General features: G+C 42.2%; 1 protein-coding gene across 1 annotated transcript in view; it reads left to right on the top strand.

Moving 5' to 3' along the window:
• TMPRSS3 (transmembrane serine protease 3) overlaps positions 1–15239 on the top strand; it is a 232497-nt gene that overhangs the window by 841 nt on the left and 216417 nt on the right. The window lies entirely within an intron of this gene.

Here is a 15239-nt window from a genome sequence, read left to right on the forward strand (position 1 = left end):
TGGTAAACTTGAGCCTGGAGTGCCGTTTCATGGTTGTCAGATCTTGGACTGGGCCTGGGTGGTGAGGTTTGGTGCAGAAGTCAAATAGGGCAAGTGGAGAGAAAGTACAGAATAAACGAGGGGGTATAAGGAGGAGGGGGAGATGCTGGACAAAGGGGGCAGTAGTGAAACGGGGAAATGCTAGACTGGGAATTTGGGAGAGGAGACAGACGAGTGAGATGTTAGACTTGGGGTGTGGAGAATAGGGAGACACTGGAAGCTGAAAGTGACTGAACGGTTTCAGAGAAAACGAAAACTGCAGCCTAAACCCATCACCTGGTTTTCTGCAAAAAACCCAAGTTGTGTGAATGTGAACCAGTGAGGGCTGCTGGGCATTTACAGTCCACATCCAGCTGCTAAACCCACCAGTGGCGTAAGCCAGAAGGCAATTTTTGGGTGGTCCAACAACAGGTTGGATGGGTGGGCACTGGAGAAACACCTGCCACCTGATGCACCCATGCCCCCTGCCTCTACCCCACTCCCAGTAACGTCAATGAAGGTGGCGGTGCCGGCTTCAGAGACTGCAGGTCTCATGCAGGGCTAGGGGAAGTACAAGAGGGTGCACTCTTCATCTTCCTTTGAACCCTGGTCCTCCAACACACATATGCTTCCCCCAAATATTCTGCATCCATAGAACCCCCTGACCCTCCCCCCAACAGTGGATGCAGAGCAGAGCTAGGACATTTCACTATAAAACTCACCATACAAAAATGTTTGTTTCTAGTGTTATCTCAATAACAAGGCATATTGTATAGTACAAAAAATCTATCAAACAAAAAGGCACTCAGAATTTAGAGCAATTCTATTATGCCAGCACTAACTTCCAAAACAAGGATCCTACCTGTGATATTTTAGGGCCCTAAATATTTCAGTGAGGCGCTAACATATCAATACATCTATCGTGACAACTGAACAGGCCAAATTACTACAGAATATTACATAGAAAATTCATGCTAACAATACTTTGGTCACACACACAGAACACAAATGGCAAATACAGAATAAGTGACCATAAACAAATGAAATTGAAATCCCAAGAGGCCAGACCTTGCATGTAGTACATACAGCACCAGAGAAATAGAAAGAGATGCATTTTCTGTTACACTGTGCAAAATATAATGATAGCACATGCCACAGATGGTGTTAGGGATTACAACTAGGGCAACTGCCATTGGCCCCCTGGCCAGAGAGAAGTACAGGGCAGTTGGAAGCTTAAGAAGGTGCAGCCTAGTAGTAAGCTTTGGGGTCCCCTCCCAAATTTCTGCCCTGGGCCCCGGCCATATCTAACACCAGTTCTGGCAGGATGTTCATTTCAAATCTGACATTCTAAACACAAAATGTAAAAATAAAATTATTTTTTTAACTTTTGTTGTCTAGTCATTTTATTTTTAAAATCATATTGATCCCAGACTCTGGCTTCTGCTTCCCTCCGTCTTCTCTTAACTCACACACTAAGGTCTCCTGTCCATTTGACATTTCTCCATGTCCACTATCCATCTTCTTCCATCTCTGTGCCTCTGTCTTCCTCCATGTTCAGTATCTCCTTTTCTCTGTGTCCCTATATTTATCCAGCTTCTCCCCTCTATTCCTCCCCCAATCCAATATCTCTCTCTCCAACCCTACCCCATTCAGATTCTCTCTCTCCCCTTTTCCAGCATCTGGTTTGCTTGCTTAATTGCCTGCCTGTCCACCCTCCCGCTGTGAGGCCTGGCATCTCTGTTTCCCTCCCCCCCCCCCCTTGTGCTGTTCCAGGAGCTTTCTCCTTTCCCTCCAGCCCCCTCCTCCTCTTCTACATCCAGCACCTCTCCTCTTTCAGTCCAGCTCCCTCCTCTTCCACATCTAGCAGCTCTCTCCTTTCAATCCAGCCCCCCCTCGTCCTCCCAGAAATCCAGCAGCTTTCTCCCTTCCCTCCAGCCCTCTCCTCCTCTTCCTCCCACATCCAGCAGCTAAATCCCTTCCCTCCAGCCCCCTCCTCCTCTCACATCAAGCAGTTCTTTCCTTTTCCTCCAACCCCTTACTGCCTTTCCTCCCACAGGTCTGGCTGTCTGAGATCGTTGACTCTTCCTGCCTGCCCGTATCGCACCGCTGCCGCTTTCATTTTCAGCTGTTGCTAACAGTGATTCATACAGGCACCCTAGAGTGCACGCGTGAATCGCTAACAGCAACAGCCTGATAAATGAAAGCTGCAAGCACCAAGGCAGCAGTGGGGGATCAGGAAGCAGCAACAATCCTGGACGGCCAGACCTGCGGGAGGAAGGTAGCAAGGGATGTTAGATTGGGGATAGGGTAGGCCTCGGGCAAAAATTGTCCAAAGCCAGAACATCTACTATAATAAAACTCACCCTCAACGTTCTGAGGACACTGACGTCAGTGAAGCCAAGCCACTGACTTCAGTTCCTTCAGGTTCGAAGGTTTGTGGTGGTGAAGCCACCGGGCCCCGCCCTCGCGTCAAACGTCATGACATCGAGGGCGGAGCAAACATTGAGGGTGAGTTTTATTACTGTACCGGTGCTCCGCCCTCGCGTCAAAACACGATGACGTCGAGGGTGGCCCAGGAAAATTGCCACCCACACAGAGCTACGACAACACTAACAACAGTGGCGGCGCACGAACCAGCTACAACAGCGACGAGCCACGGGGCGGCCCAGGAAAATCACCACTGTTCTCCATATGTGAGCCACCCTCCCCCCCCCCCCAAAAAAGCTAGCGCCCGTTTCATTGCTCTGAGAAACGGACCTTCTTTCCTAGTAATTAAATGAAAGTCCCTATTCTACCTCCAAGCAAAATAACTTCCACATACATGAACCATAGCTAATGAAAACATAAACCAAAAAACATGGTACTTTTACAGTGACTTGACTTAGCGCCACACTTGGAGTGACAGCTGACGGCATAACTGCACAGAGAGGCTATTTCCTAAGGAGCTTATCATCCCAAATTTACAAACTTTTAAATTCCTACAAAAATTTTGCATCAAAAGCACTTATTTGGAGCAATCTAGTTACCATAAAAACTATTGTGCAAGATTGTAACTGTTTTACTTGCAATCACAGTACAAAAAACAGACTATAAAGAGGAGTCCAGTGGTGATCTGGGAAATTACAGACCGGTAAGCCTGACTTCAGTGCCAGGCAAAATCGTGGAAACTATTATAAAGAATAAAATTACGGAACACGTAGGCAAACATAGTTTAATGGGACAGAGTCAGCATGGGTGGGGAAGTATTGTCTCACCAGTATGCCTCATTTCTTTGAAGGCGTGAATAAACTTGTGGATAAAGGTGAGCAAGTTGAAGTAGTGTATCTAGATTTTCAGAAAGTTTTTGATAACGTTCCTCATGAGAGACTCTTGAGAAAAATTAAAGAGCCATGGGTTAGGAGGCAAGGTTCTGGTGTGGATTAGGAATTGGTTATTCAACAGAAAACAGAGGGTAGGTTTAAATGGCCATTTTTCTCAATGGAGGAGTGTGAATAGCAGAGTGCCGCAGGGTTCTGTACTGGGACTGGTGCTATTTAACATATTTATAAATGATCTGGAAATTGAAATGACGACTGAGGTGATTAAATTTGCAGATGACACAAAATTATTCAAAGTTGTCAAAACACTTGTGGATTGGGAAAAATTGCAGGAAGACCTTAGGGCTTCTTTTACAAAGCCATGCTGCTGATTTTCAGTGTGGCAAATGAAAGGAATTCCCATTCAATTTCTATGGACTTCCTTTCATTTGCCGTGCGGAAATCGCTAGTGCGACTTTCTAAAAGAAGCCTTGAGGAAACTGGAAGACTGGGCATCGAATTGGCAGATGAAATTTAATGTGGACAAATGTAAAGTGATGCAGTTTGGAAAGAATAAGCCATGTTTTATTTACCTGATGCTAGGGTCCACCTTAAGAGTCAGCCCTCAAGAAAAAAATCTAGGTGTCATTGTAGACAATACGCTGAAATCTTCTTCCCAGTATGCAGCAATAGCCAAAAAAGCAAATAGGATACTAGGAATTATTAGTAAAGGGATGCAAAATAAGACCAAGAATATTGTAATGCCTCTGTATTGCTCCATGGTGCAACCTCACCTTGAGTATTGTGTTTAATTCAGTGGTGTAGCCAGAAGGCAATTTTTGGGTGGGCCAACAGGTTGGATGGATGGGCACCTGATATGCCCTGCCCATGCCCCTACTCCTACTGCACACCTACCCCACTCCCAATAACTTACAATTCCATGAGTGAATAATTCAAATAGGCACAGTTTTCAGGATCTCTTAAAAGTAGCTAAAGCCCCAGGAGAGAGAGAAAAAAAAAAACACCCAACATACAATAAGCCAAAATAAGTCACCATACTAAAATACAATGCTGCTTCATTATTCTCCAGTAACAAGTCACGTTTCCTTTGCAGCTGTTTTTGTGATTTAGAGTGTTGTACATAAATTCCAAAAAACAAAAACATAAAGGTAACCATACTTGGTTGGACCAATAGTCCATATAACCCAGTACCCTGTTTCCAACAGTGACCAAGTTTGACTACAGGTGATTCTACACCAATTTTAAAACCAACTTTATACAGCCTACATTACCTTAACACTAAGTTTTTGTAGCAAATTTAATAGCCACAATACAACATAAGACAAGTTACCACCGAAAATAAGAACAAGCCACTTTCTACTCACAACGACATGACGAGTTGCCATCCTGAATGCAGAAAGTATAAAACAAATAAAACACAAACCTCCACCACCAGCAAAACTAAAACAAACCAACTTTTACTGCGATTCACACAGGCACTCCGCTCCCCTTTGCCGCTTTCATCCGGCCCTCTCTGATGCATTTCCTGTTTACATAGGGCCAGATGGACGCGGCAAGGGGGAGCGGAGCTGCCTGTGTGAATGGCAGCGGTCAGAGCGCTGCCAGTGACAGGCGAAAAGAAGAAATCTGCAGGGACCGAGGCAGTGGCGGAGAGAAGAAGAATTTCAGGCACGCAGGGCCAGGCAACGCTGCTGAACGCTTCCGGACGGCCGTACCCAGAGCAGGAGAAAAGGCAGCGACAGCGAGGGATGTTGGGTGGGCGGGCGGGCCTGGAGGGAAAGTGGCTGGGCCTGGGCCCATCCAGGCCTGCCCGTGGTTTAATTATGGTCACTGTATCTCAAAAAAGATATAGCAGAATTAGAAAAGGTTCAAAGAAGAGTGACCAAAATGATAAAGGAGATAGAAAGGCTAATCTTTCAAATTAATTATCACATTCTGTTTAATCATTTTTTTAATTCAGCCCTTCAAGTCTTTTATACTGATGTATTAATTTGTATTGATAGCTTAATAATATGTTAGATACATTAAACCCAGGTTTAATTATGTGAAAGCTAAGCAAGGCTTTTCTCTTATGGAAGGTTATGGTGTCCATGGCTAACTGATGAAAAACATATTTTTCCCGGTCTTCTTATATAGATAGCCACATTATCATCATCTTTCAGAGGAACCTAGTAAAACTGTATCATTTTAGAAATTGATATTATAGAAATTAACAAGGGACATATATGATACTGGTATGGTAATGCATTTGATATACTGCCTTTCTGTAGTAGAATGGATCTGAATTTTTCACGCTTGGACTGTAAGGTTGATTCTGTTTTAACGTTTTCAGGGCAAACACATGGAGAGGTGGCATGTGCAATAAGGGCATATTTACATATCATGGATGGGTGTTAGTGCTTTGAATTTAAGACGCTTTACAATTGCACAGACTGGAGTACATTAATCCACTTATAAAATGGTGACAATGCTTTTTGATTAATAATCTGAACATAATACTAAATGGAAACGTTATACCTAAAACCTAATGAAATTGTTATCAAAATGACTGGAAAAATATTGGTCATCTGGGAGCTCAGGTAATTAAATTTTGGTGCATATTAAGGCAAAAAAAAGGCAGGAAGCCAAGGAATAAGACAAACGAAATAATATGGCGGAGCAGGTGGGGGAAGAGAGGTTGGTGGTTGGGAGGCGAAGATAGTGGAGGGCAGACTTATACGGTCTGTGCCAGAGCCGGTGATGGGAGGCGGGACTGGTGGTTGGGAGGCAGGAAATACTGCTGGGCAGACTTGTACGGTCTGTGCCCTGAAAAAGGCAGGTACAAATCAAGGTAAGGTATACACATATGAGTTTATCTTGTTGGGCAGACTGGATGGACCATGCAGGTCTTTTTCTGCCGTCATCTACTATGTTACTAAAGAGCATTTCTGGGACAGAGAGATATCCAGTATATCTGAATGTAACTCACCTTGAGCTACTACTGAAAAAAGGTATGAGCAAAATCCAAATAAATAGTAAAAAATAAATAATAATAATAATAAAGAGGTTAGGGCTCTTCAGCTTGGAATAGAGATGGCTGAAGGGGGGATATGATTGAGGTCTATAAAATTCTGAGTGGTGTAGAACGGGTAAAAGTGAATTTTATTTATTTATTTATTTATTGCATTTGTATCCCACATTTTCCCACCTATTTGCGGGCTCAGTGTGGCTTACAATAATACATGAATAATAGAAATACATTTGATACGACTAAGTTATGGATTACATTGAACAGAGTTGTGCGAGACATTCGAATATCAATGGGAGTATAACAATGGGACATCAACATGGAAACATTAGAAGGAGACAATGGGAAAAAAGGGCATTGTTAGAAACCTAGGTATATAATGTACATTGTTCCGTGAGTAAGTGAATGATTGACAGGATAGAGGGATGGGGGATCAGAAGTGGATGTGTATTGAGTTGGTGAACAGTGAGTGTGGTTTCTAAGTGTTTTGGCTCTTTCCGTAAGTTTGTTCAAACAGGTGAGTCTTCAGTAGTTTACGGAAGGAGGCTTGTTCACTAATCGTTCTTAGGTTGCGCGGTAGTGTATTCCAAGACTTCGTGCTCATGTAGGAAAAGGTTGACGCGTGTATCGTCTTGTACTTCAACCTCTTGCAAGTTGGGTAGTGAAGGTTGAGGTGAGTTCGGGATGATCTTTTGGCGTTTCTGGGTGGTAGGTCTATTAAATCAGTCATGTACGCTGGGGCTTCACCGTGAATAATCTTATGGACTAACGTGCAAATTTTAAAAGTAACGCGGTCCTTGAGTGGAAGCCAATGTAGCCTCTCACGCAGTGGTTTTGCCCTTTCATATTTAGGTTTTCCGAGGATGAGCCTGGCTGCTGTGTTCTGGGCTGTTTGAAGCTTCTTCAGTATTTGCTCTTTGCAGCCTGCGTATAATGAGTTGCAGTAATCCAAGTGGCTGAGGACGAGGGATTGCACTAGGCTGCGGAAGACGAATCTTGGGAAGAATGGTCTTATCCTTTTCAATTTCCACATGCTGAAGAACATCTTCTTGGTTATGTTGTTTGCGTGAGTTTCAAGTGTTAGGTGGCGGTCGATTGTCACACCGAGGATTTTTAACGTTTCTGAGATTGGAAGTTTTAGGTTTGGTGTGTTTATCACGTTGAATTCGGTTGTGTTGTATTGGGAGGTGAGTATCAGACATTGGGTCTTTTCTGCGTTTAGTTTCAGGCGGAATGCATCTGCCCATGTGTTCATGATATGTAGACTTTGATTGATTTCGTTGGAGATTTCTTTGGTGTCTTGTTTGAATGGGATGTATATTGTCACATCGTCGGCGTATATGTATGGGTTTAGGTTTTGTTTTGATAGGAGTTTTGCTAGAGGGATCATCATTAGGTTGAATATGGTTGGCGATAGAGGTGATCCTTGTGGGACTCCACATTCCGGTATCCATGCCTTGGACTTGGTTGAGTTTGATGTGACTTGATACGAGCGCAGGGTTAGGAACCCCTTGAACCAATTCAGGACGTTTCCTCCGATGCCAAAATATTCAAGTATGTGTAGTAGGATTCCATGGTCAACCATGTCGAAGGCGCTTGACATGTCAAATTGTAGGAGGAGTATATTGTTGCCAGTTGCAATTATTTGTTTGAATTTAGTCATAAGGGTGACTAATACTGTTTCTGTGCTGTGATTCGAACGGAATCCTGATTGGGCATCATGCAGTATTGAATGTTTGTCTAGGTAGCTTGTGAGTTGTTTAGTTACCACACCTTCGGTTATCTTGGTTATTAGTGGTATGGATGCTATTGGCCTGTAGTTGGTTATTTCGCTCGCGTTTTTCTTTGTGTCTTTGGGAATTGGTGTGAGTAAGATTTTTCCTTTTTCTTCTGGGAAGAGTCCGTTTTGTAGCATGTAGTTTATGTGGCTAGTTAGGTTTATTATGAATTGTTGAGGAGCAGATTTCATGAGGCTATTTGGACATATGTCTAGTTTTTCAGTTGGATTTGGCATATTTTTTGAGAGTTTTGGAGATGAGGTCTTCTGATAATAGTTCAAATTCGGTCCAGGTTCTGTCTGCTGGGTGTGTTCCTACTTCTGGGTCTAGACAGTCTAGGAGAGTGGTGTATTCTGTAGGGCTGGCGGGTATTTTGTGTCGTAATAGTACAATTTTCTCCTTGAAGTATTTTGCAAGGTTGTCGACACTTGGTATATCTTTGTCATTGGTTGTAACAGGTGTGGTGTCTAACAGTTTGTTCACGAGGTTGAAGAGGTTATGTGTGTCTTTGTAGTTTGGTCCTATTAATGTTTTATAATGTAGTATTTTTGTCTGTTTGATAGTGTATTTGTATTTTCTCCGAAGTTGTTTCCAGTCATTTAGTGTTTGTTCGTCTCTCTTTTTATTCCAGGCTCGTTCAAGTCTCCTGACTTGTGATTTCAGTTTTTTTAGTTCTTCGGTGAACCATGGATTTGCATTTTTCCTGTGTGATGTTCTGGTTTGGGCTGGGGCGATTTTGTCTAATGTTGTTGTGCTTATATCGTCCCATTCTTGGGGGAATTGGATGGTGTTAGCGTTTGTAGTCCATTCGCTCTGGTAGATTTGTTGCCAGAATGTTGTGGGGTCTATTTTTCCTCTCGTTGTGTAGGTTGTTCACTCATGTTTATTGATTGTGTTTAGTTGTGTTTTTCGCCAGTAAAGAGTAACGTTTGCTTTATGGTGGTCTGACCATAGTGTGGGTGTCCATCTTGTATTGGTGAGTGTGATAATTGAGTCCGGTTCGAGTCTATTTGTTATGATATCTAGTGTGTGTCCTTTTTCGTGGGTTGGTTGTAAGCTGGGTGTTTGCAGATCCCAGAGTTGTAGGAATTCTTTGAATTCTCGTGTGCTTGGTAGGGTGTCATCTTCTAGGTGTAAGTTGATGTCACCTAGTATGAGGATGTTTGAGGCTGATACGCAGGTATTCGAGATGAAATCCATGAGTTGTGTTTGGGTGTCTTGCCATTTTCCTGGTGGCCTGTAGAATAGGATTGTGTTGAGGTGTCCTATTAGGCTTGGATGGTTGATTCTTGTCGATGCAATTTCGAGTTGTGGTGAGGTAGATTCACCTGTGATTGTGATGGTGAATTCAGGTTTGTATATTATAGCTATTCCGCCTCCTCTTTTTTCTCCATTTCTTGTCCAGTGCGTGATTTTTTATTCTGGTGGGCATGTTTGTAGGATGGCGGGGTCTGTAGGACTATGGAACCAGGTTTCTGTGATAAATAAGAGGTCTAGTTTGTCTGTGGTAATCCAATCTAGTATGTCTACTTAGTTGCTTACTGCTGATCTTGCATTGACGTATCCTAGTTGGATTGGGTGATGTGGTTCCAAGGTGGGGTTAGATGTGTTTATTTTTATTAACTGTCTGTTAATAAAAGAGTGACTTTTCACTCTTTCAAAATGTACAAAGATGAGGAGACACTCAATGAAATTACATGGAAATACTTTTAAAACAAATGGAAATATTATTTTCACTCAAAGTAATAGTTAAGCTCTGGAACTTGCTATCAGAAGATGTGGTAACAGAGGTTAGTGTATCTGGATTTAAAAAAGGTCTGGACAAGTTCCTGGAGGAAAAGTCCATAGTCTGTTATTGAGACGGACATGGGGAAGCCCTGAGATTGGTAGCATGGGATCTTGCTACTATTTGGGATTCTGCTAGGTACTTGTGACCTGGATTGGCCTCTGTTGGAAACAGGATACTGGGCTAGATGGATAATTGGTCTGACCCAGTATAGCTATTCTTATGTTCTTCGGTTAGCATTCTAGAATACTAGTGTAAGTCAGCGATAATGCGCTTAAATTTAGGTGTGACCATTTATGCCATCTCTATAGCTGGTGTAAAAGTGCACACCTAAATGCTGACACTTAACGTGCAATGTATAAGTTTCACACACAGATGTGCAATTCGCTCATGCGCCTTTCATATCAGTGCCCATAGGAACCAACTTTTCAAAATGATTGGGGGTGCTCAACTTGGCACAAATTACCAAGTCCATATAAAGGAAATTAAAGCATGGTGGGTTATAAACACAACTGGTCATGCTGTCTTTAAATGAAGAGCAAATCAGGTGGCACACACATAGGGAGAACTTGTGGGTAAAAGAAATGCTAGGGGTAGCATGGCAAGTCTCACCAGTTTCTCTTCATCCCCAATCCCAACTCATTGCCACAGTTTACCATCCTATTCCCAACCCATCTACACCACACTCATGCTATGCTTTCCAGTCCACCCAGGCCCATATACAACCCATATTCTCCCCCTCCCAGCCAGTCCTCAATAGTCCCTCGTCCCTACCTGTGCACACCATACAGTTTCTTTTCTCTCAGACCATTCTCACTTCTTTCTCAGTCCCTCCCCAGCTTAATGTCTGCTCTGCACCGCATTGGGTGAATCTCTTCATAAAGGCAGTTAATAAATCCCAATAAATAAATACTTCCTCCTCTCATCTTATTCTCATTTTCCTTCATTTCTTTCTCCCAATGCAGTTTGACTTTTGTTTTGGGGTAAGATGATTTATATCCCCCCTCCCCCCGTACCTGCTCCACTCTCCCATTCTATACTTCTTATTCTCTACTTCTGGAAAAAAGGAGGAAAACAAAAGAATCTTCCACATGGAGTCAGCAGACCAACAAAACAAAAAGTGGAAGTCACCAAAAACCCAAATGTTCAAGACTTTAAATAAAAAGTCAATAGGCCAATAAAAATGATGTCCATCAAATGTATTCATCCATAATTGGTTAAACCTCAAGTCAACTTAAGAAGTAAGACCCAACACTGGCCGTGTTTTGGCATGCAAGCATTCCTTATGGGTTCTTAGGAACATAAATATGAACAAATGAGTGATACAAGTATGCTATATAATCATATTAATACAGAAGTGAATATAAAAAGATACTAGTCACAAAGATGAGATAAATAGATGAATATATAAATTAAAGTTGAAAATGTGAATAAGAATGGATAAAAGATGACAGTGCACAATATGAATAATTGCCATAAGTTAGTAATATTTAAAGAAAAAAAACTATTAATGTGCGTAAATTTGAACATGTGAGGTATGATATCAAACTGAATATAAAGCACAATGAGTGTATGGGAACAGGGGAGAAATGTGAAAAAGTGTGAAAAGAAACAGCAGATGACTAAGTGCCCTGTTTACTAAGATGTGCTAGCGTTTTTAGCGCATGCTAGTGCTAGAGACACCATATTGGCGTCAGCATGTGCTAAAAATGCTACCGCATCTATAGCACAGTTTAGTAAATAGGGCCCTTAAGGGGAAAATGAAAAAAATGTTACCTATGAACATAGCACATATAAGTGAACTGAGGTTACCACCAAAATAAAGGCAACTTTAAGAGCCTATAAAAAATTAAAAAGAATAAAATCTTAATGCTAAAAACATTCCTATGATTTTATCTCTAAGTGGAAACCATAAGAAAAAAAACCTGTGTCACACAAAGATATTAACTACTGATGCAATGTAATTTAAGTCATGTGGTTACTTCTATGTGAATGAACCTAACTACTCTCATACACAATGATACTAAAAAAATATACTTGTATAAGTAGATTAAAAGATACAAATAAAAGTACAGGTAACCACCCCAATCAATGAATATATATATATATAACATATGTATATGGAGGGGCATAATCGAACACGAACGCCCATCTCCATGGGCGTTTATCTCCGAGGACGGGTCCGCGAAAGGGCAGGCCGGACCGTATTTTTGAAAAAGATGGGCGCCCATCTTTTGTTTTGATAATACGGTTTGTGCCAGGCAAATGCATCGCATTTGGGCGGATTTGAGCTGGGCGGTATCGGTTTTCAGCGATAATGGAAACCGAAGGCGCCCAGCTCAAAAATGAACAAATCCAAGGCATTTGGTCATGGGAGGGGCCAGGATTCGTAGTACACTGGTCCCCCTCACATGCCAGGACACCAACCGGGCACCCTAGGGGGCACTTGTAACAAAAAAAAAATTAAAATACCTCCCAAGTTCATAGCTCCCTTACCTTGGGTGCTGAGCCCCCTAAATCCCCCCCAAAACCCACAACTCTACACCATTACCATAGCACTTATGGCTGAAGGGGAGCACCTAGATGTGGGTACAGTGGGTTTTGTGGGCGGTTTGGAGGGCTCCCATTTAGCAGCACAAGTGTAACAGGTAGTGGGGGGATGGGCCTGGGTCCACCTGCCTGAAGTCCACTGCACCCACTAACAACTGCACCAGGGACCTGCATACTGCTGTGATGGAGCTGGGTATGACATTTCAGGCTGGCATACAGGCTGAAAAAGTTTTTAAAGTTCTTTTTTTTTGGTGGGAGGGGGTTAGTGACCACTGGGGGAGTCAGGGGAGGTCATCCCCGATTCCCTCTGGTGGTCATCTGGGCAGTTGGAGCACTTTTTGGGACTTGTTTGTGACAAAAAGGGGTCCAAAAAAGTGACCCAAATTCTCGCTTCTGGCACCCTTCTTTTTTGCATTATTGGCCGAGCGCGCCCATCTCTCCTTCCAAGTCCCGCCTTTACCATGCCTCTGACATGCCCCCATCAACTTTGTCCGTTCCTGCAACAGACTGCAGTTGGAGGCGCCCAAAATTGGCTTTCAATTATACTGATTTGGGCGCCCATGAGAGAAAGGCGCCCATCTCCCAATTTGGGTCAAAATATGGGCGTCTTTCTCTTTCAAAAATAAGCTGGATAGTAACATAGTAGATGATGGCAGATAAAAACTTGTATGGTCTATCCAGTGTGCCCAACAAGATAAACTCATTGCATATGGTATGTGATACTTCATATGTATACTTGGTCTTGATTTATCCTTGCCATTTTCAGGGCATAGACTGTAGAAGTCTGCCTAGCATTCTCCTTGTTCTAAAATTTCTGAAGTTGACATCAAAGCCCCTGAACAGCTCCATTTCATCCCATCCAAATCTATTCAGCCACAATCAGGGCACAGACCTTAGAAATCTGCCCAGCGGGCCTTGTTCTGCAACTTCTGAAGCTGATCAGAGCATATGAGGAAACTAGGAATGAGGAGAAGTAATCCACTTTATAAACCCATTGTTATGAAAAAATATCGGCATAGTATCCAATGTGCCGCACAATAATATCAAGGGAAATGCACTCATTCAAGAATATGAAAAAAAAACCCTCAGGACATAGAAATATAAAAATATATGGAGAAACACAACAGACTAAAAACAAAGAAATGCTGTCCACATTGTAAAACAAAGATACGCGTTATGGTTGAGAAAAGCCCTAATAAATAGGGAAAATGCTGTGGCACAAAGAAATGTTTAAAAGGGTATTACAAACCTCCTAAGTCATAGAAGCATAGCGAATACAGAGTCAGAATGAAGTGAAGAAACTTTCCTGAGGCGTTCAAAAGATAAATAACCTTGACGTCAATATGTGACATCATACATAAATATTCAAAAGAAAAACGTCATAAGAACATAAGAGTTGCCATACTGGGTCAGACCAATGGTCCATCTAGCCCGGTATCCTGTTTTCTAAGCAGTGGCCAAGCCAGGTTAGAAGTACCTGCAGAAACCCAAATCGTGGCAACATTCCACACTACAAATCCCAGAGCAAGCAGTTGCTTCCCCATGTCTGGCTCAATAGACTGTGGACTTTTCCTCCAGGAATTTGTCCAAACCTTTTTTAAATCCAGATACACTAGCTGCTGTTATTGCATCCTCCAGAGTTTAACTAGTCGTTGAGTGAAAAAATATTTCCTCCTGTTTGTTTTAAAAGTATTTCCATGTAACTTCCTCGAATGTCCCCTAGTCTTTGTATTTTTGGAACAAGTAAAATATCAGTTCACTTCTATTTGTTCTACACCACTCAGGATTTTGTAGACCTCAATCATATCTCCCCTCATCCATCTCTTTTCCATGCTGAAGAGCCATAACCTCTTTAGCCTTTCCTCATACCGGAGGAATTCCATCCCCGTTATCATTTTGGTCACTCTTCTTTGAACCTTTTCTAATTCCGCTATGTCTTTTATATACCAGTTCTCAATTACCACCTTATTATTTGCCATCAGAATTTCACTTTATTCTCACACTTCTTATAAATGCCTACAAAATTATTAATAAATCTCCCTAATCCTCACATACACTCACTCACATCATACAGAGCTCTAACTATCAAGCATTGTACTCAGTGGCTGAATTATGCACTACTATCATCTGAGAGACACATTAAAATCTTTATATCCACATAATGGTTTCAATATACCTAAGGCTGAACATTTTCATAAATTCTTATATTTGAAAATCCTCATCTATCATATTTTGTTAGGGCAGTCTATTAACATCAAATGGATATACAATGTCCTCCTTTCCTTCTTCAATCGAATATGGAAAAGGAGTTCTCTTCATATCTTGAACTGAATGCACATATATGTTCCACAGCCACCAATGCTTGCATTAAAACTTGTCACCAATTCCAACACAATAACGATCTTTCTCTTATCTGCTCTTCAAATTGATATCTAAACGTGAATGGGTGGCAGTCAGGTCTAAGACCCCAAATGAACGCGTGCCAATTTTCATTTTGACGCACCTCCATTTGCTGCCCCCAAAAAGGCATTTCTTACAGATGCGCTGAAAAATGGATCTGCGTGTGTCCAATACACGCGCCTACATTAGCGCAGGCCACTTTTCAGCGCACCTTAGTAAAATTATTCTTTAGGCACCAAGATACAGAATAGTGCCTATGTGTGCTAACACATGCACGTGCCGTTTCACCCCTGCTTTGGCGCATAAGTGCCATTGTAGCATGGAAGTTATGTGCCAAATTGGCATTCAACCTTTGGTGCACTGTATAGAATGAAGGGGTGGGA

The sequence above is a fragment of the Microcaecilia unicolor genome, chromosome 5, assembly GCF_901765095.1.
Source record: "Microcaecilia unicolor chromosome 5, aMicUni1.1, whole genome shotgun sequence".
Classification (NCBI taxonomy): Eukaryota; Metazoa; Chordata; class Amphibia; order Gymnophiona; family Siphonopidae; genus Microcaecilia; species Microcaecilia unicolor.